The following is a 22,676-nucleotide window of genomic DNA, read 5'->3' as shown; positions in this document are numbered from 1 at the left end:
TCCATAGAAAAATAATAATAAAAATAGTAAAAATATTAAATTAATAAATTATAATTTTGACCTGGCTCCTAGGGTCAAAATTAGCCGTTAATCAATCTAGCCGTTGGAGACTCTGCTCGGGCTATTTATCATGCTAAGCTGGATCTGTTCTTCAACTTGTCCTGATGATGAACCACACTAGTTGGTTCGAAACGCGTCGACAAATAATACTCCATGTGATTTTCGCTGAAAAATCTCTCACAATCATGATATGGATCACAGAAGCTTGAACTCTATAGCTTTGATTTTTCTAAGACTTGAATCTTTTGGCATAACTTGAAACAATCATGAAAAATTAGAGAGTGTTTAGGATCCAATTTGGATCACGGCCTTCCCACTGAAAAAGCTTTTGGACCACCAAAAGTTGGTTTTCTTTTAAGCATCAATCAAGTACAAGCCTAGTTTTCTATTGTTGGGCTTGCTTTTAGCACACATGGCACACCCTCTTACATATCTAGAAACCATCTCATTCATTTTTGGCCAATAACAAATTCTTTGCAGCTGTCCAACTGTTTTACTTACACCGAAGTGGCCTGATATTATAGAAGTGTGTGCTTCTCAAATTATCTTTACTCTTTCAATTTGTGGAATGCATAGCTTCCAAAATGATACAAGAGTTGGTCCTTAACATGATAATCCAATTCTTCTACTCGTTTGCCTTGACTTAAAGTTGCATATACATCTTTGAAATCTATATCTTGAGCATATTGTTCAATGTAGCTTTCATGCAATATTGAATTATGCTTAAGTATAGTAGATGCATTTATAATTGGTCTGGACAACATATCTGCAACTTTATTGTGTATGCCCTTTTTATATCTAATGACTAAATGAAACTGTTGTAGAAAACCCATCCATCTATAGTGTCTTGATTGTTGCAACTTAGTTTGGGAGTGTAGATATTGAAGTGGTTGATGATCAGTATGTATAATTGTCTCTTTTCCCATTAATTAATGTTTCCACTTTTTCACACTCTGTACTAATGCATACAATTCTTTACCATATGTGGGATAGTCAACTACTGCAGAATTAAATGTCTCTGAATGATAACATATGGGTTTACCGTGTTGTATCAACACTGCTCCCATGGCATAGTCACTGGCATCTGTTTCAATCTCAAATGGTCTTTGAGGATCGAGTAGTGCTAGTACTGGTGTTGTACTAATCTTTTCTTTCAAGGTGTCGAAGGCTTTCCGCTATTTTCCTCCCCACTGAAACACCTTGTTCAATCATGTTAAATCATGTAAGGGAGTTGCAATTAAGGAAAAGTTAGAAATAAACTTTCTCCAATATTGTGCTACTCCTAAGAAGCTTCTCACTTCTGTAGCTGATTTGGGTTTAGGCTAGTTTACAATGACTGCAACCTTAGATGGATCTATCTTCAATTCACATCCCCCTACTATATGTCCCAAATAATTCAAAGATGTTTTGCCAAATTCACATTTTGAGAGTTTAACATAAAGATTTTCTCTTTTCAAAACATCTAGAGTCTGCTTAACATGCTTTAAATGTTCTTCCCACGTTTCGCTAAATATAAGAATGTCATCCAGTTATACAATAACAAAATCATCAAGAAAAGGTCTGAGTACCTCATTCATTACTCTCATGAAAGTAGCAGGAGCATTAGTTAAGCCAAAACGCATAACCAGCCACTCATACAATCCCTGCTTTGTTTTGAAAGCAGTCTTCCATGCATCTTGCTCTACAACTCTGACCTAATGATAGCCACTATGCAAGTCTAACTTGGAAAAATAAACAGCTTCTTTCAACTGATCTAATAGATCATCTATGCAAGGAAGGGGATAATGATTTTTGATCGTTATCTTATTCAGTGCTCGGTAATCAATGCACATTCTCCACGAGCCATCTTTCTTTCTCACCAAAACAATTGGAGACCCGCATGGTGATGTGCTAGGTATAATGAACCACTTCTCGAGCAGCTCCTATACCTGCTTCTTGATTTCAACATTCTCTAAATCGAACAACCTGTACATTCGGATGTTAGGAAATGGAGCATCTTGCTACAAATTAATATCATGCACTATTTCCTTTTTGGGCAGTAGACCTTTAGGTTCTTGAAACAATATATCATATTCTGAAACAACTTTTTTCTAAATCAGCTTGTTATTTAGCATCACAGCCCTCAAATACATTGGTTTTATCAGGTTTCTTTTCCTTTACAACCATCAGTAAAAATTGTTTGCATGAATTTACAATTCGTTTCATCTGCCCTGAGTTTATGAGAGTATAATTATTCTTGAGTTTATGAGCTCTTATAATATATTCGATTCCATATTTAACGAGTAGATACTTGTTCTCAACTCTATAGAAAAATAGCTTTTCTATCATACAAGTAAGGACTTCCTAAAACAATTCCACATATTTCCAAAGGAACTGTATCTAACTCAACCTCATCTACAAATGCTGACCCAAAAGAAGGCTTAAGTTTACATTGTCTAGTCACTTGTAGCTTTGCTTTATCACATAACCAACCTAATGGATATGTTTTCTTGTGAGGTGTGGTTAGTAATCCCAACTTCTTTACGATTGCTTCAGAAATTAAATTTACTTGTGAGCCACTATCAAACAAAGTATCAATCTTTTGATGACTGGAAATAACTCGAATATGAAAAAGCTCATGTCTTTTTCTCACATTTTCTTCATTATCAGTAGATTGTGCAGAATTACTAGTAGATGCTTCAAAAATTTTACCTTTTATACCTGTGGCTGCAATTGTTGCTTCATCTCCTGAGTCTGACCCCAAATCCTTTTGAATACCTGCAGTAGTCTTCTTCTTCTTGCCTTCCAACTTCTTAGGTTTTAGCTTCGGATGCAGAATCCAACAGTGTTCATCATCATGCCCATCCTTCTTACAATGAGTGCATGAAGACTTGCTTTTCTGTACAGTGTTTGTCTTCTTCTCTTTCCATTTCTGTTTTCTTTTCTCCTTATTTTTTGTTGCAGTGGGTTTGGATGATCCCCCAATTTATGGGTTCCCGTTCTTACCTCTAGCTTCTAGATGTGTAGCCTGAACAGATACCTCATCTATGCTAGTGGGATTAAACATGAGGATAGTGTGCCTCATGTAGCTATGTAGACCACCTATATACTTCAACAGAGTCTCAGGTGAGTCTAAAGAAATTCCTAGAATCAAAGCTCTTTTCCTAAATTCTTGGGTGTAACCTTGTACACTTTGCCCTTTTAGTTGTCGAAGAGTTTGCCAGCTCATCATGGCTTGCTGCATGTAAGCTAGTGGATAGAATTGCTTTTTAATTGCAGAAACAAATTCACTCCAGACAGAAAGAATCTTACCATGTTTCTTCATGTCAGCTTGTGTCCTGCCTTCCCACCATACCAAGGCAGTGCCTCTAAGGCGTAGGCTAGCCAGCTGAATCTTAATCTTGTATGAGTCAATGCTCTGCACTCTGCAATAAACATCAATCTGTCTGATCCAATTATCCAGCTTCTCTGCATTCAACTCTCCATCATATATTGGTAAATCAAATTTAACATCTAATTTAATCAAAGATGTCTTCTTTTTATTTTCAGGGTTATTAGGAGGTGTGAGAAATTTTTATTCTTTCCCTTTGCCTTTAGAGTGGTCATGGAGGAGAGATTCTTCTACTCCTTGGTATTTTTTGGAGTTTGATGAATCTTCATCTCTATTCTTCTTAAATTCCCTAAACATTTCCTCCACCATGGATCTCATGGTCATAAAACTATCCATGAGTTGGGGGTCTGATTCCAAGGGATTTTCTTCTGACATTTTCCTCTTAGAATAGACTCTTCCAATTTCCGGGTTAGTTTCAACCAATTCTCCTTCTCCTAATTTAAGCTTTGATCTAGTTAGCATTCAACAACAATATCCAGCACAAGCTTGTCTAACCTTAGTAACCTAGAGCTCTGATACCACTTGATCTGGAATTTATCCAGGAAAAAGAATTAAAGGTATTACAAACTCATGTGCATGGATGTGCCTATGTTACTTTATGCAATGGATTGATAAGATCGCAAAATACACAGACACTGAGGCAGTTAAGGAAAACATAAAAGGAAAACATGTAAGACAACAAGTTTAATAAGGAGTTCACCCAATGCTCCTGAGCTACGTATCCTGGTCTAGCTCTCAGTGGTGGCCTCTCTATTATGTTTTAAGCAGGATTTTTACAATAGTGATCTCAATTCGAGTCTCACTAAACAGATGAAAGTCAGTAGGAATGGAATGCACAGACTCTCCTTACTGAAATTCGACCTCTAATGTTCACAGTAGTATGACAGACCTATGCCAAGGAGTTTGCTTGAACCTCTCAAGCCTTCTATGGAGTACACAGACTCTCTGACTCTCTCTAACTCTGTCTGGCTCGATGCTACCTTCAGGTCAGCTCGGCTTCTACTCTTTGTTTTCTGCTCTTAGCTATCTGCCTTCTTGTGTTTTTCTACTTATGTCAGGTCATGGCTTTAAAGCCAGTCTATTATGTTGACTGTTCATTTCCGCTTCCCGGCCTTCTGGTTTCCTTACCTCTATCTGTTCGAATTCCTCTGCTCTACGTCATCATCACTGGGTAACACCTCGCAGGGAGGTGGCCACCTGTTTCCTAACGAACTGAGCGTCAGATTCCTTGAATCATTTTTGAATGGTCGTTAATTCTGTTTGCTTCAAGATCACCAGCGAAACATGAATCGTTTGCCAACTCATCATCCATGTAAGACTTAAAATCCCCTGTCATCTTACTTTTTGACTTGTCAAATCCGGCCAGTCATTGGGACGCATCTCCACCGTCGATTTGAGCCCCCTAGATCCTACAGTCGTCCTTCATATCGGGCAAACAAGTTGCACGATGTTTACCCATTCGATGCAAGTGGTTTTCTCTCTCATCTGCCAGACGCATGTCGCTCAATGTGTGGCATCGGGCGGGACTCAGTCAAAACTACTTACCGCCTCGAGGCCTCCCGATATCCTGCTAGTTTGTGGAATCCCATGCTATGGAACCGAATGCATTACCTTTCCGAATTTTATAGCGTTTTCGGGTCTAGACAGTTCGGGGCTTTCCTTCACTGAGGGGGACGCCCAGCGATACGCGATTAGCACTTTAGCACTAATCGCATATCAGAAATCACCCTCGTTTCTTGATTTGGCCTCTGGTTTTGCCAGTTTGCGCCAGCGCGTATTACCATGGGCCAATGGTCTGCGCACTCGACCGAGGGTCCTCGTTGCTCCGCTCTGGCCACAACTACAACTGTTACGAGGATTCCTTCTAATAGCTTTGATTTTTCTAAGACTTGAATCTTTTTGCATAACTTGAAATATTCATGAAAACTTAGAGAGTGTTTAGGATCCAATTCAGATCAGTATCTAGGAGTTGTCAGCACATTCAACTTAGATGTTTCAGGGTAAGCCCTCTTTGCATCTCTTGCACTGTGTTTCTGCCGCTTTTTTGTGTTATGCTTTGTGTGAGTGTTGTCTGCTTGATTTCATTGAACGCATGTTATTGTTTTGATGTATGTTATCTTGTAGAAGCACCATTTCAGTTTTCACTAGCATCTCACTGTTGTCGCATGCATGAAATTGTTTTTGCACAGACGTCGCTGTTGCGGAAACTCGCTTCACACACAAGCATGATTTCCCATTTTCTGAATCATGCACTTTTTGTTTGTATGAATGATAATTCACTCTTGTTTGCACTCAACTCACCATGAATCCAGACTTCTCATGTTTTCAATCGCTTGTCAGCTGGTTTAGGCTGCCTTGGCTAGCACTGCGCATTTTTGGAAGTGAAGGCTCTGCCTTCCATCCAGAAATTGTGAAATTCTACCCCAGAATTGACCTCCAAACTTTCATTGTGCAATTCTTGGAGGCAATGTCCTACTAGCCCCAAAACTATGCAATGCAGTTTGCTGGTTGCGTGTCACTGCTGACTGAAATTGCGCATTGTGCAGTTTCAGTCCTCAAAAGGCCAATTTGGACTGTGCATTGCATAGTTCAAGTAGTCAGTCAACCTATTGACAGCCTGGACTATGCCTTGCGTAGTTTTGGCAGTCATTCTCCTGACCTCCAGACAGAAATTGCGTAACATTCACGATCAATCACATAGGTATGTTCCAAGTCAGTCCTCAAGTTTGTTTTGGTTTTCGACTAACAGATTGTTTTCCATGAGTATTTCTATGTCTCCACGCATGACAAGTGTTTGTCTGTCTCTCATCAGCACAAGTACAATGGCCTTCAGTAGAGTAGAGTCAAAGGACATCGTTGAGAGCACAACGGGGTTTGCAACCAAGCAAGTCTCTATGAGCTCGACTACCTATGAAGATATCAAGTTGTTCGTAGACAAGGACATCAAGATAATAGGGCGACAACATTACAGTAAGAAACACCATCAATAGCAGCAGAAGGCAGCACACCTGCACGTAATGAATGCAATATGAATGTTGTTGACAACACAGAGGCGGAACAAATTTGCAAGCTCAAGCAGATCCACTTGTGATAAAAGAAACTTTGGAGACTAAGGCTATAAGGTGACGGCACAACATGAAGATCACACGAAGGCGGAGAATGGAATAGACAAGGAGTTGCATGTGCTTAAGTAGCAACTCGAGGAAGAACATGAGCTACATAGACAAGATAATGAGTTATAGAAGGAACAAGTACAGGTGGGGGCACAACATGCACAGACGGATGAAATTGTGCCGGTATAAGTTATAGATCCATCTCAACAGCTGGCATGGAGTAGACAAGGTGAGCAGTGTTGTTGATCGCATGCAAGGGGATTTAGCAACATACATGTCATTGTGTGCACGCATGTGATCCCACCCATTCGACACACTCACCGAGGCAAAGACAAGAAGCAAGTCTGACTGGAGTTGTATGTATATTTTGACAAGTTGATGCGCACGGCCACCAACACATGCTTGGAGATCAGCGTAGACACTATGCATCAACATGTTGTCAGTGTGGTCGCACCCAGGACGAAAATGCGTGTGTTATCAGACGAGTTGGACGGAGGAGCCATATCAGTGCACCTAGATTGAACGAAGGAAAGAGTTTGCTTCAGCAAGATGTCACCATTGAGCGCATGGACGACCAAGATTGGCATCATCTCACCACCTTTGACCATCACAGGGATGTCAAAGAGTTTATCTCACCACAACTGTCTAAGTGTCAGTGATGTCTTACATGGCTTTATCAAGCCATTTTTTCTCACATGGGCACATGTGCATTGTAATGTAGCGTCTTGTCAAGTGGAAGTTCAAGTGTCAAGAGTTGAATGTAACAGTCATAGAGTAGTTGAAGAGTCATGAGGATAGATGAACAGTCTCAAAGGGGAATGTCAAGGGTCGGATGCCATTCTGTCATTACATTGTGGAGAGGACACATCTTCCTCCGAAAATATGTCCAATCTGTCATCTGTCATTCATAAAAACACAGAGGGTGAACATCCTTGGTTTTCACGATCTCTCTACTTCTTCATCCGATCACGATGTTGATTCAATCATTGTTAGTCTGTCTAAGACACTTGTCTACAATGATTTATCTGTCGATGAAGTCAAAACCCCCCAAACTATTGAGGCACTTCAGCCCGAGCTGATGGTTATGTCAGGCCTCACTGTCCTGAGGTTGGTTTCGCTTTTGATCAGGAAATTTTTGAAACATGTAAGGCTCCTCATCACTCTCTACTTTGCATTGAAGATCAAACAAACACCCAGATTTTTCTTCCTCCACTTGAATTACACAATCTAATCGCTCACGTGTTGGAGGAATCTTACAGAGCAAGCACACATGCACAACATAAGTGGTCTACCTTTCTCATTCTTTCTTGCTTGTCACAATCAAGAGAATGCATACACTCGATATCTACACGTAGTGTAACACAACACCATGGCAAGTCCATAGAATGCATGTCATGTGCTTTCACTCATTTGTGCTTTGTGGACACTTGTAAGCTCAGAGTGTGTCTGTCTTCATCATTATATCTTTCATGCTTGCTGGTTTGCGCAACTGCAAGGTTCGTGAACCATGCCTTCACCAACATGGGTCAACCAATGCGTTGATGGCTGCATTGGAAATATCAGTTTATGTGATCAGGCCTATAAATGTCAGTCTTTGCAACCTTCCTCCAGTGATCAAACATGCTCTTACAAAGTGGTTTTAAGGTGTCAAGGTCAAATTTTGTCATTTCAGTGAGTCTTCAAGTAAAATTTGATCACTAGGCATTAGGTCTAGGGTTTGCTTTCACTCCTTCCAAAGTCGTCCAAATGTTGGTCTATGTCACTATTCAGCTGATTCTACCATCATTCAGAGGGTTTTCATCGTCATGTCAGGTTCCAATGGGTCATCTTACACCTTGTTCATGCTTCAGTTGCACCTAGGTAAGGTCATTTCCCTCTCCTAGGGTTTTGAAGGCAATTTCTCTTGGACGGTCAAATCATAGGAAAAACTTGTATCCTGATGTTCATACACCTTCCCCTATCCTTAAAGTACCTTATCAAACACTTCCCATCACTGAGATCCCCCAAATCCCTCATTTTCGCACAAACCCATGTTTCTTGCTACAACCTCGCAGTTTTCTAGGTTGGGCCTATGTTTTGCCTTTTTGGACCCCTTCCCCTCACTCAATTTCAGATATTCCACTTTCCCCTACTTCCTAACATCCCTCCCTACTTCCCAAAATTTCCTCAATAATTTAGAAGCTCCCTATCCCCTTCATTTCGCTTCATTTCGACAAATCCCTTGTTCCACACATCGGGGTAGGTTTCACTCAAATGATGTTTCTGAGCAATCAAAGATGAATTTTGGAAAACTGAGTGACCTTTTTGTCCAAAACAAGCCAAGGAAGAAAAACCTCCTTCACTTTTTACACAGGTGTCATGGTTTTAGAGAAATGTTAAAAATACAATTTCCTCAGGAGAATTGATTCACCTCTGAAGTGACCTTGGGAAAATCATGTTTTCGCCTAGCTAAGTTAGCCGAATGAATTTCTTGATGGGTCAAATGATAAATAAACACAAATATCTTTCCAATGAGCTATCATGAGCTCAATTTTGAGTTGAGGAAGGCATTCAAAAGTTGACTGTAACAGCACTCTTCCTTGAGGCAGCCTCATTGGGCACATTTTGACCAGTCTTGGGATATTTGACTTTTGACAGGACAAATGAACTCCAAATTGAAAAATTCTAGTTGGTTTGGAAAGTAGACTCAAAGACCTTTCCAAAGAGCTATCCTGCACCCAATTTGGACACCATAAACGCCTCCAAAATTCACCTGGAAAATAGTGCGGCGTACAGAGGGAGCGCAGCGCACAGAGGGAGCGCAGCGCACAGAGGGAGCGCGGCGCACTGGGAGGAAATTTCCAGCGTAAATTTACACTGGCGCAGCGCACATAAAGAGCGTTGCGCACAGGGAAAAAAAGGCTTGAAATTGTGCCATTTTGCCTCAAATTTCTTGTGAGGGCCATCAAATTGCAAGGTAGGTTCTATAACATCACTTGTTTATTAAATTTTATGAGTGATATGGTGTGTATATGCCTATGATTGAATGCAACAAATTTCATAAAGACAACCACAAGAAGACACCTATTCAGCAGGAGATAGAGGCTGATTGAGAGATTTGGCTCGAGAGGATCCACATCCACTTAGAGAAGCTATTGGCAAAAGCAAACAAGAACAGGGATCACCATCACATCATGAGGCTTCTTTGCATGATGAGGAGCTCATTGAGCATTATTTTGACCTAGTTGACTTGGAGGCACAAGATGAGCATAAATCCATACAACAAGTCATCAAAGAGAAGTATTCTCAGATCATGTAGGTCAAGGACAATTTGATAAGGGCCAAATTTATCATTTCATGCCTTGATCAAGAAAACAGTCAGCTTAAAGCACAACATCTACCTATGGAGAAAGAACAATTCAAAGTCAAGAAACAAGAGATGAAGGGAAAGGAATTGGTGGACCATGATAACATTGAGCACCATGAAGAACATGTGGCAAGAAAAATGCCAAAAACAAGTTTTTCACCATGAGCATCTCAGATGTATATTTCCCTCACCTTGATGGAAGACAAAATCACCATTGCAGGGAATGATTTCATGTTTTCAGTAGATTCCATCTCTCAAGCTACAGGCATACCAAACCATGGTGAAAATTGGTTCAAAGACATGAACCTAGACCTAGAAGAGTACAAACCCTAACTGAAATTATAATATAAAGAAACTCACTCACATGTTTTCCCATTCAAATATTTTTTGGAGATATATGCACCATTAATGAAGGTTGTCATGAAATTCTTCACATGTGAGGGAAAATTTTCCAATTTGCATCAATATCACATAAGGCTGCTCATGCACTTTACAGCAACCAAGTCGCTCAATTTGAGTAGTTACTTGTATAGGAGCTTAACCAAGATGTCTAAAAAGGTGAAATTGAAAGGAAAAGTGCATTATCCCAGTCTCTTTAATCATAGCTTGATAAAGGTTATGGTTCTCCATCAGTTGACAAAAAATAACATGACATGGGACACTTTCATTGAGGGAGCTTTTAACATGCATATAACTACTTCACCAAGCCAACACCAAACTATGTCAGCACAGTCAATGGAGGTTGGGTCATCAAGAAAGAATGATGAGGTTCCAAGGCACCTAGGACTGAGGTGACCAATACATATCAAAGAGGCAGAAGGATTGTGTTTTCTCCTAAAACAAAGGTAAGGAGCCAACGCATGATGAGGGGCCTTCAAGAGAGCCATCAGGTGAACGAGAGACCGAGTTCGTTCCCCTTCACGATGATGAGACCGATATAGAGCCAACAAATGCAGAGCTTAGAGAGGTCATCCAATAACAGCAATCAGAGATTGAGGCCTTGTCCCTTGACTTGGAGAGGGTCAAGTGGAACGTGAAGTACCTGGAGAAGAGAAACAAGTAGCTTGAGGACTAGCAGGCGATCATGGAGCTGCAAAACATTCGAGAGCATCACCAAGCTGCTCAAAGAAGAAGGGTTGAGCTCACATCTTTGGAGCAAGAAATCAATGAGGATAGGGAGGCCAACCTTGAGAGGGTCAACATGCATTTGGAGAGGCTGCTAGACAAGGCCGACAAAGACCTTGCTCTATAGAGACACATGGCATTTCATTACAGGGCACGAAACATGAGCGCCAAGGCCCGAATAAAGAGTTTAAAAGCAAAATTGAGGAAAGCAACAAGGAGGGAAAAAGAGGCAAAGAGAAAGATAGGCTTAGAATCTTGGTTGAGGCTTCCTTGGCTCAGCATGGCACCCCATAGAGAACCTCCAACCCAAATTTCAAGAAATTTGGGGAATTTTTGGTCACATGGAAATTTTGGGGGCAAAAAATAGGGATTTTCTCCCTGTGCGCTGCGCCACTGGCGCGACCCTAAAATTCTAGAGCTCCAAATGAGGAATGGCTTGCAGTTTTGGATTCATCATGGAAAATCACGACTACTGGTGTCCGGGAAAGAAATTTGGGCAAGATCTGAGCCTCCTAGAGGTCAAAAACACCCAAAAAATGGCCTCTCTGCCACTTTTTTGACACAAAGAAAGAAGTCTTGGGAGAATGGAGATTTGGAGGGGCAAATGAGCACCAAATTCAAAAATTCTAGTTGGGTTAGAAAGTAGAAAGGACAGGCTTTCCAACAAGCCCACTTGGGCACATTTTGGACACCTGCAAGTGCCCCAAAACAGGCCCCAAAGTGGCGTGACGCACAGAGAAATTGGCGCGGCGCACAGAGGAAAAACTGCCAATTTGCTCCCGTTTCGCGAAATTTTGGTTCGCGACTTCTCCAAGTGGGCCCGGTCATCTACACTTCGGTTTTTTGGCACCAAAGGCAGCATTTAAAGTGTTTTTTCTCCAGATTGGCATCTATCCAAGTGGCGAAGGAAGGCAAAGGGTCACCCAGGCCAAATGTCATGTTTGTGAGCGCTGCACCTGTAGCTGATGGTTGGCTCTCCATCTCCATTTTGTAATGATTCGAGTAACTCCCCAACCCTTGGGCATTCTATCTCTTCCTCACACATTCTATATATTGTATGCAAGCTATTTGCAAATGGTTGGTTGGCTTGTAACTTCTGGGAGACTGTGGGAAAGAAACTTTGTTTCTTCACTGTGTATTTTTGACAGAGAATTAATGAAAGGCAGCGGCTCTGTTTCATGAGATTCTTGTGGTTGTGAGTGTAGCAAATGTGTCTCTTATGTTTTCATGTGTATTTCGTTATGTTTCATAATTCAATTCATGTTCATTTCTAGTGAAATTTTCTGAGTGATATTAGGTAAAATTCAATTTTATTGCTCTGCCTGTGGGAAAATTACATGTTCAGTGTTATTCTTCTGTTGAAAAGGATTCATGTCACTATGCCCTTTTCACTTTCTTCGGAAATCTATTCATGTCGTGGTATGTCAAACTAAATTGTTAAATTTTCTGCCTACCTTGCCTCACGGAATAATCTGTGCCTTTGTATTAAATTCTCTGTTCTTTGCTGAGCGTCGGTCCCATAACATCCCAGAAGCTCGATCATTTCATAAAATTGTTTCCAGAATCCCTATTCACTTACTAGCCTAAGGTAAACATTGTATTGTAAGTCATCTCAGACCATTTTCGATCATCTATTCGCTGAGCGTGACTCGGAGAGATCCCTCTGCTGTTCTGGTAGGGCTAGCTACCAGACTGAGCGTGGTTTGTGGTTACCCTAATTTTTGCCTTCCTTCAGCCTAGGGCAGATTTAGGTGCTAACATAGTGGCTACCGTACTAGGGACAAAATGGTTTACTTGTAGATTGTCTTGCCCCAGCACATCTATCAAGCTCAGATCTGATGGTTGATGGTGAACAACGATCAGACATAAGAAGACGGCTGAAATCATTCACCTGGCGACTCCATTCACTGAAGAACCCAGCAATCAGTGCTTCATGGTGACTCCACTGGAGGACTAACTCTTTCTCTGCGAAAATGGAAGGATCTTACACAAAGTTTGGGTATCCAAAGTGGAATGGTATTCAGGTTCTACTCTGCTTTCTTGTAAATTACTTCTTCGTTGTTCTTGAAGCTGCCCTAAAAGTTTTTCAGAACTTGTTGTATGATAAAGGTGATCAAAATCTTCACTCGATCTATTCAAAAAGTGTAAATAGTGAGTTTCCCTTTGATCCCGGCTTCCTTACTTTTCCTACATCTTATGATGACTCTCTTCAGAGTGATGAGCATAAGAAGACCAACCTAATCCTGTCGCTCTTGTATATATTCCTACAGCTGTTATAATCTCAGACATGTATAAACCTCTTGTTTTACCTTCTGTTCTTCATGCTTTCCCCAAAAACTATGATCTATACTTGCCAAGATTTGACGGTGAATGTAAGAGTGTCAATGCTGAGCAACATGTGCAGAATGTTGAGACTTTTCTAGACCTTTTCAAAATTGATGAAGAAGATGTTAGTATAAGGCTTTCTGCTCTTTCTTTGCAAGGAAAATTCAAGACTTGGTTCAAAGCCCTACTTGATGCGAGCATCACATATTTACAGCAGTTCATCAAAGTTTTTCTTGATAGGTGGAGGATCGGACAGAACCTTTTCCTTATCGTAGAAGAATATAATCAGCTGAGAAGACTGCTAGGGGAGACAGTGCAATAGTTTTCATCCAGATTTAATCAAGTTTATTATTCAATGCCGGTTGATATAAGACCCACTCCTAGATCTGCTCTCTTGTACTACCCGGGTGCCTTTGATCCGGAAATGAAATTTCAGCTGAGAGAAAAGAATGTCGCAACACTTGAAGAGATGCAGAACAATGCAGTAAACATATAGGCTCATTTTCTGATCAGAAGGGCAAGGTTGAAATAAGAAGAGATGAAAAACGTGGATCTAGAGAAAACTACACCTTCAGAGGAAAAGCTTGACATTTTGGTGAGTGCAGTAGAAGAGATGGTGAGAAAAATGACTGCAAAAGATGAAAATGGCGTTCATGAACAAGTGGCTGATCCAAAACATTTTGTTTCTTATCTCAGTAGTCATAAGGATTGTTTTGTAGATCATATTGGAGAAGAAAGACCTGTTGATATAACATGCATGCTTGATGACGTGTTTTATACTGACGATTTGCCTCAATTTGATCAGTATGATGATGATGATTAGGCTCTCCAAACAGAAGCTAATCTTGCAGACAAATCAGCAGCCATTTTATAGGATGAGGAAGTTCACTTAGAGCAGCTCGAGTACAGTGATCAACCGAGGCATATCAGCTATGGAAACGATGAGGAAAGTGCAGCAGATTTTGAAGTAAGTGAAGGATCTTTTCCTTTGTGCTTTGATTCATGTCATTTCATCAGAGATAATTTCCATGCAATCAGACATCATCTATCGACAAATCTTGATTTGGATCCTCTTGAGGGAGATGAAACTTTGTTCCAGACTTCTTATATTTAGAGTTCCAGCCCCCAAATGCAATTAATAGTTAGGTTGCACATGAAGACGTAGAAGCTGGCATATATGATCAAATGATACAAGAAGATTCCTTACCTCTCTGTTTTGAATCATTTCAGTTTTTGCGGGGTAAATTGCATAGTAAATCTTCAAATGAAAAGCTTGTAGGAAATCAACAATCTCTCAGTTTTAATGTTGAAGATGAGATAGATGGCGAAAATTTTGAGCAGGTCGTTAATAAGAAATCTTCCCCTGAAATGATTGATGAAATCATTTTGGATACAAAACCAGATTTGCAGCCACAAAACACAATTCAAGGTCAGATTACAAATGAAGGTGAGGTAGCCGAAATACATGATTTAATGATGCAAGAGGATTATGTACCCTTGTGTTACAAAGCATTTCAATTTATAAGGCAGAATCTTTGTAATATCTCTAAAGAAAAGGATGACAGTTCGGTGAACAGCTTTATAGATTAGCAGGTTGAAGAATTCCATATGGCTAGAAATGATGAAAGAAGAAGTTTTGTTCCAGATCTGGTGGAAATAAAAGATGATATGCAAGAAAATGATGTTCCAATCTTAGATAATGGGGATGATAAATCAGATCAAGAGACAGATGGTGAGGAGGTAGCTCATTTCCTCTATGAACAGCAAGATGAGATCTTTGTTCAAGTAAGTGAAAAAGTTTCCTTGGATGAATCGTTGGTAGATGATAGAAATGTCATGCTTGGGTTTCAAGAATCATTCGAAGTTTCTTTTCTCATGATTGATGAATGCAAAGACAATCTGGCTGTCATATCATATGAAGGTGACCTACAATATATTCAGGCTATCGAAGAGTAGAACATTCAGGATTGTCTTTCAGACTCTTCGTCATATGTTTCATGTTTTGAAGTGTTCTTTGAAGAGGAAATCTGATCATCTACTTGTTCAAAAAATTTTGAGGACCAGGAACATACTTTTTCTGAAGCACATTATGAAGGAAGATTAGAATCAAAAGAAAAAGACATCTTGTTTCCTCAGCAGGAGGTAAATCTTCATGTTTTTCATGATCCAATGGAAAATCTGTTACAGTCAGCAGTGAAGGTCATTATTGCAGTATTCAGTGATGAAGGAGATCATGGTCAACTGTGTTTTTGGAGGCCCAGTTACCAGTATCTGTTGTTGACCAGAAGATCTGATCCGGAGAATCAATCAAGGAGGCATCTACTTGATTGGCTACATTGGAAGACACATTACACATGAGTGTACATATTGCATTAGTACGTAGGTGGCTGTCATCATGATTTGAAACCCTTGAATCTTGATGGGCTGCTACCATTGAATAAGTTTTGTCAGTTCTCGTTTTAGTTAAGTCAGTCATGAGTCATTTCCTTTTGCATAGGGTCAAGTTTTTCAGTCATTTCAGTTCACATTGAGTAAGTTTCAGTCAAGTTTTAGTCAATAAATTGAGTCATGTTGGTTTTTCGAAATAATGAACTCCATAGCCCAATGGACGAAGGCACTGTCTGCTCACCCAAAGATCTGTAGTTATTGGCACCTCCAAGGAGCTGCCATCCCTATTGGAGCCAATGTCAGTGTCAATATTTGCAGCCTTCCTCCAGTGATCAAACACGCTCTTACAAAGTGGTCTTAAGGTGTCAAGGTCAAATTTTGTCATTTCAGTGAGTCTTCAAGTAAAATTTGATCACTAGGCATTAGGTCTAGGGTTTGCTTTCACACCTTCCAAAGTCGTCCAAATGTCGGTCTATGTCACTATTCAGCTGAGTCTACCATCATTCAGAGGGTTTTCATCATCATGTCAGGTTCCAATGGGTCATCTTACACCTTGTTCATGCTTCAGTTGCACCTAGGTAAGGTCATTTCCCTCCCCTAGGGTTTTGAAGGCAATTTCTCTTGGACGGTCAAATCATAGGCAAAAATTGTATCCTGATGTTCATACACCTTCCCCTATCCTTAAAGTACCTTATCAAACACTTCCCATCACTGAGATCCCCCAAATTCCTCATTTTCGCACAAACCCTAGTTTCTTGCTATAACTTGGCAGTTTTCTAGGTTGGGCCTGTGTTTTTCCTTTTTGGACCCCTTCCCCTCACTCAATTTCATAGATTCCAATTTCCTCTACTTCCTAACATCCCTCCCTACTTCCAAAAATTTCCTCAAGAATTTAGAAGCTCCCTATCCCCTTCATTTCGCTTCATTTCGACAAATCCCTTGTTCCACACATCGGGGAAGGTTTCACTCAAGTGATGTTTCTAAGCAATCAAAGATGAATTTAGGAAACCTGAGAGAGGTTTTGTCCACAAAAATATAAGGAAGAATAACCTCCTTCACTTTTTACACAGGTTTCATGGTTTTATAGAAATGTCAAAAATACAATTGCCTCAGGAGAATTGATGCACCTCTCAAGTGACCTTGGAAAAATCAAGTTTTCTCCTAGCTAAGTTGGCCAAATGACTTTCTTGATAATTCAAATGATAACTAGACACAAATAGCTTTCCAATGAGCTATCATGAGCTCAATTTGGAGTTGGGGAAGGCATCCAAAAGTTGACTGTAACAGCACTCTACCTTGAGGCAGCCTCACTAGGCACATTTTGACCAGTCTTGGGAGATTTGACTTTTGACAAGGCAAGTGAACTCCAAATTGAAAAATTCTAGTTGGGTTGGAAATTCGACTCAAAGACCTTTCCAAAGCATTATCTTGCACTCAATTTGGACACCAGGAAGGCCTCCAAAATTGACCTAGAAAATAGCGCGGCACATAGAGGGAGCGCGGCGCACTGGGAGGAAATTTCCAGTGTAAATTTACACTTGCGCGGCGCACAGGGAAAAAAAGGCCTGAAATTGTGCCATTTTGCCTCAAATTTCTTGTGAAGCCCATCAAATTTCAAGGTAGGCTCTATAACATCACTTTTTTATCAAATTTTATGAGTGATATGGTGTTTATATGCCTATGATTGAATGCAACAAATTTCATAAAGACAACCACAAGAAGACACCTATTCAGCAGGAGATAGAGGCTGATTGAGAGATTTGGATCGAGAGGATCCACATCCACTTAGAGAAGCTTTTGGCAAAAGCAAACAAGAACAGGGATCACCATCACATCATGAGGCTTCTTTGCATGATGAGGAGCTCATTGAGCATTATTTTGACCTAGTTGACTTGGAGGCACAAGATGAGCATAAATCCATACAACAAGTCATCAAAGAGAAGTATTCTCAGATCATGTAGGTCAAGGACAACTTGATAAGGGCCAAATTTATCATTTCATGCCTTGATCAAGAAAACAGTAAGCTTAAAGCACAACATCTACCTATGGAGAAAGAACAATTCAAAGTCAAGAAACAAGAGATGAAGGGAAAGGAATTGGTGGACCATGATAACATTGAGCACCATGAAGAACATGTGGCAAGAAAAAGTTTTTCACCATGAGCATCTTAGATGTATATTTCCCTCACCTTGATGGAAGACAAAATCACCATTGCAGGGAATGATTTCATGTTTTCAGTAGATTCCATCTCTCAAGCTACAGGCATACCAAACCATGGTGAAAATTGGTTCAAAGACATGAACATAGACCTAGAAGAGTACAAACTCTAACTGAAATCATAATATAAAGAAACTCACTCACATGTTTTCCCATTCAGATACTTTTTGGAGATATATGCACCATTAATGAAGGCTGTCATGAAATTCTTCACATGTGAGGGAAAATTTTCCAATTTGCATCAATATCACATAAGGCTGCTCAAGCACTTTACAGCAACCAAGTCGCTCAATTTGAGTAGTTACTTGTATAGGAGCTTAACCAAGATGTCTAAAAAGGTGAAATTGAAAGGAAAAGTGCATTATCCCAGTCTCTTTAATCATAGCTTGATAAAGGTTATGGTTCTCCATCAGTTGACAAAAAATAACATGACATGGGACACTTTCATTGAGGCAGCTTTGAACATGCATATAACTACTTCACCAAGCCAGCACCAAACTATGTCAGCACAATCAATGGAGGTTGGGTCATCAAGAAAGAATGATGAGGTTCCAAGGCACCTAGGACTAAGGTGACCAATACATATCAAAGAGGCAGAAGGATTGTGTTTTCTCCTAAAACAGAGGTAAGGAGCCAACGCATGATGAGGGGCCTTCAAGAGAGCCATCAGGTGAATGAGAGACCGAGTTCGTTCTCCTTCACGATGATGAGACCGATACAGAGCCAACAAATGCAGAGCTTAGAGAGGTCATCCGGGAATATAAATCAGAGATTGAGGCCTTGTCCCTTGACTTGGAGAGGGCCAAGTGGAACATGAAGTACCTGGAGCAGAGAAACAAGCAGCTTGAGGACCAGCAGGCGATCATGGAGCTGCAAAACATTCGAGAGCATCGCCAAGCTGCTCAAAGAAGAAGGGTTGAGCTCACATCTTTGGAGCAAGAAATCAATGAGGATAGGGAGGCCAACCTTGAGAGGGTTAACATGCATTTGGAGAGGCTGCTAAACAAGGCCGACAAAGACCTTGCTCTGTTGAGACACATGGAATTTCATTACAGGGCACGAAACATGAGCTCCAAGTCCCGAATAAAGAGTTTAAAAGCAAAATTGAGGAAAGCAACAAGGAGGGCAAAAGAGGAAAAAGAGCAAGATAGGCTTAGAATCTTGGCTGAGGCTTCCTTGGCTTAGCATGGCACCCCATAGAGAACCTCCAACCCAAATTTCAAGAAATTTGGGGAATTTTTGGTCACATGGAAATTTTTTGGGCAAAAAACAGGGATTTTCTCCCTGTGCGTCGTGCCACTGGCGCGACCCTAAAATTCTAGAGCTCCAAATGAGGAATGGCTTGTATTTTTGGATTCAGCATGGAAAATCATGACTACTGGTGTCCGGGCAAGAAATTTGGGCAAGATCTGAGCCTCCTAGAGGTCAAAAACACCCAAAAAATGGCCTCTCTGCCACTTTTTTGACACACAGAAAGCAGTCTTGGGACAATGGAGATTTGAAGGGGCAAATGAGCACCAAATTCAAAAATTCCAGTTATGTTAGAAAGTAGACATGACAGGCTTTCCAGCAAGCCCACTTGGGCACATTTTGGACACCTGAAAGTGCCCCAAAACAGGCCCCAAAGTGGCGCGATGCACAGAGAAATTGGCGCGGCGCATAGAGGAAAAACTGCCAATTTGCTCCCGTTTCGCGAAATTTCGGTTCGCGACTTCTCCAAGTGGGCCCGGTCATCTACACTTCGGTTTTTTGGCACCAAAGGCAGCATTTAAAGTGTTTTTTCTCCAGATTGGCATCTATCCAAGTGGCGAAGGAAGGAAAAGGGTCACCCAGGCCAAATGTCATGTTTGTGAGCGTTGCACCTGTCGCTGATGGTTAGCTCTCCATCTCCATTTTGTAATGATTCGAGTAACTCCCCAACCCTTGGGTGTTCTATCTCTTCCTCACACATTCTATATATTGTATGCAAGCTATTTGCAAATGGTTGGTTGGCTTGTAACTTCTGAGAGACTGTGGGAAAGAAACTTTGTTTCTTCAGTGTGTATTTTTGACAGAGAATTAATGAAAGGCAGCGGCTCTGTTTCATGAGATTCTTGTGGTTGTGAGTGTAGCAAATGTGTCTATTATGTTTTCATATGTATTTCGTTATGTTTCATAATTCAATTCATGTTCATCTCCAGTGAAATTTTCTGAGTGAGATTAGGTAGAATTCAATTTTATTGCTCTTCCTGTGGGAAAATTTCATGTTCAGTGTTATTCTTTTGTTGAAAAGGATTCATGTCACTATGCCCTTTTCACTTTCTTCAGCAATCTATTCATGCCGTGGTACCTCAAACTAAATTTTTACATTTTCCGCCTACCTTGCCTCACGGAATAATCTATGCCGTTGTATTAAATTCTCTGTTATTTGTTGAGCACCGGTCCCATAACATCCCAGAAGCTTGGTCATTTCATAAAATTGTTTCCAGAATACCTATTCACTTACTAGCCTAAGGTAAACATTGTATTGTAAGTCATCTCAGACCGTTTTCGATCATCTATTCACTGAGCGTGACTCGGAGAGAGCCCTCTCCTGTTCTGGTAGGGCTAGCTACCAGACTGAGCGTGGTTTGTGGTTACCCTAATTTTTGCCTTCCTTCAGCCTAGGGCAGATTTAGGTGCTAATAAGGCCCATGCATTGTTAGCTTAGGAGTTGAAGTATTGTTTGATTTTGAGTTGTTTTCTTGCATGCTTGTTTGCTTACTTACTTAGCATGTTTGTTTGTCTGCTTTATTGTTTTCTTTCCACTTTTCTTTCGCATTTACTTCTACTTCTGTTTTGTTTTTTGTTTGTTTTCTTGTTTTGTGCTTGTAGGTTAGCTTCACATGAAACCGTCTATGACTCTTGAAACAAGTTGGATAAAGTACAAGGGGACTTGTATAGCTATCAACATTTGGTTATCTGTTGTCCACTCTCTTATGTAAGAACTTGTTACCTTCAGTCCATGATACGTCGATGGAAAATACGTACTGTTCAAAGTGAACCTTGGTAAAAACATACTGCGTGCGCACTAACTAGTGTCACCTGCTCTAGTCGGTTTTTTTTGGGTTGACCCTTGGCAGCTCAATCAAGTAGAGTAATGTGAGGGGGGAAACCTCAACGAACACATCAGAGGTACATATAAATACTTCTCTCAAGGAAAAACCTCTTCTTCTCTCAATAAGTCAGGATCCCTCTTCCACCTCCGAAATGAATAAGTGTTATGCACAATTATGAAAATGTGAAAAAAGTTTGAAAAAAAATGAAAAATGAACAAGGTGAAAGAAGAGAAAGGCTTCTTATGCAGAGAGGTGATGCAAGTTACTCCGTCGGGGTACTGACCAAGCTCGCTAGCAACAGAGCAATTCTTGTGTTCCTGTGTGACTCTAACGGTGTACTGTCCAGGCCTGCTGGCAGCGAAGCAACACTACAGATGAAGCTAAAACTCTGACGACTATACTGCTTATGCACCAGTATACCCCTCATCCCCAATCGAAATATTTGTGTTGGCTTTCCTTGGAATGTGTGTCAACCGACCAAGGGCTTGGCAGATGCTACATTTTACAGTCAAGCAAGTGTGGAAACCAAGAAGAACAAAAAAAAGAACAATATTTCTGGAGGTTTTAGACTTGCTTTTCATGAACAAGGTCCATTCAGAGAGTTGGAGTTCTACCAGTGTGCCGCAAAGTGTTGTAGCACCTAAAACCACCCTCAAAAATTTTTCCTTAGCTTTGTTTTGGAGCCTCCCTACCAACCATCCTCAATAGAATGTCTTGCACTGTCAAGTACACGAGTTTCAGTGGTTTTCTAGTAGATTTCCAGCCTATGCATGATAGCTTGTTGCATCCCCCTCTCATAGGATGTTTCTCCAGACTTGGTCCAGCTACAAGCTTAGCAACTCCTTCAAGAAATTGTGCAATTTTGGAGGGGAACCAGCCTTCCCTCCAGAAATTGTGCAATCCTGACTGGAAGCCTGCTGGGCTCTAGAATTGTGCAATTCTGCCTGTCAAGATTCACTGGAAAAACTATGCAATCTATCCCAGCAAGATTGCTCAGCCCAGAAATTGTGCAATCCCTCTGGGCAGCGAACCCAACTCACTCCCAGAAATGCACAAATTTTCCCATCATTCAAGTAGGTTATTGCATGTGCCTTCAAGTTGATCGTTCCCTTTGGGACCGAGCAAAACTTATTTGCATGCATGGAATGATTCTCCCAAGGCAACATGCAAAGGCATCCCTTGATTTAGGGATCTTTTTTTAACAGTTGGAGGTTACATGCAACGATCATTTCAGAAACCTCCCGCCAAGGTCACTTTTCCTAGATTTGTGGCATGCACATCACAACCTTGATTTTATCGAAACTCATCAATCGGATGCTACAGAAATCATTTCTCACATCGACCTTGCAACTCTGACATCCCACATTTTATCTAGGAGTCGTCAGCACATTCAGCTCAGATGTTTCGGGGTAAACCCGCTTTGCATGTCTTGCATTGTGTTTTTGTCACTTTTTGTGTTTTGCTTTGTGTGAGTGATGTCTGCTTGATTTCAGTGAACATCTACTATCTTTTTGATGTATGTTAGCTTTTAGAAGCAATGTTTCAGTTTTTGCTCGCATCTCACTGATGTCACATGCATGACACTCTTTTTGCACGGACGGTCATCTTTGCGGCGACTCGCTTCACAAACAAGCATGCTTTCCCATTTTATGAAT

This window comes from Pinus tabuliformis, chromosome J (assembly GCF_031772625.1).
Source record: "Pinus tabuliformis cultivar Carrire ecotype Pingquan chromosome J, CPIR1, whole genome shotgun sequence".
NCBI classification, from domain to species: Eukaryota; Viridiplantae; Streptophyta; class Pinopsida; order Pinales; family Pinaceae; genus Pinus; species Pinus tabuliformis.
Note: the sequence above shows the minus strand (reverse complement) of the source record.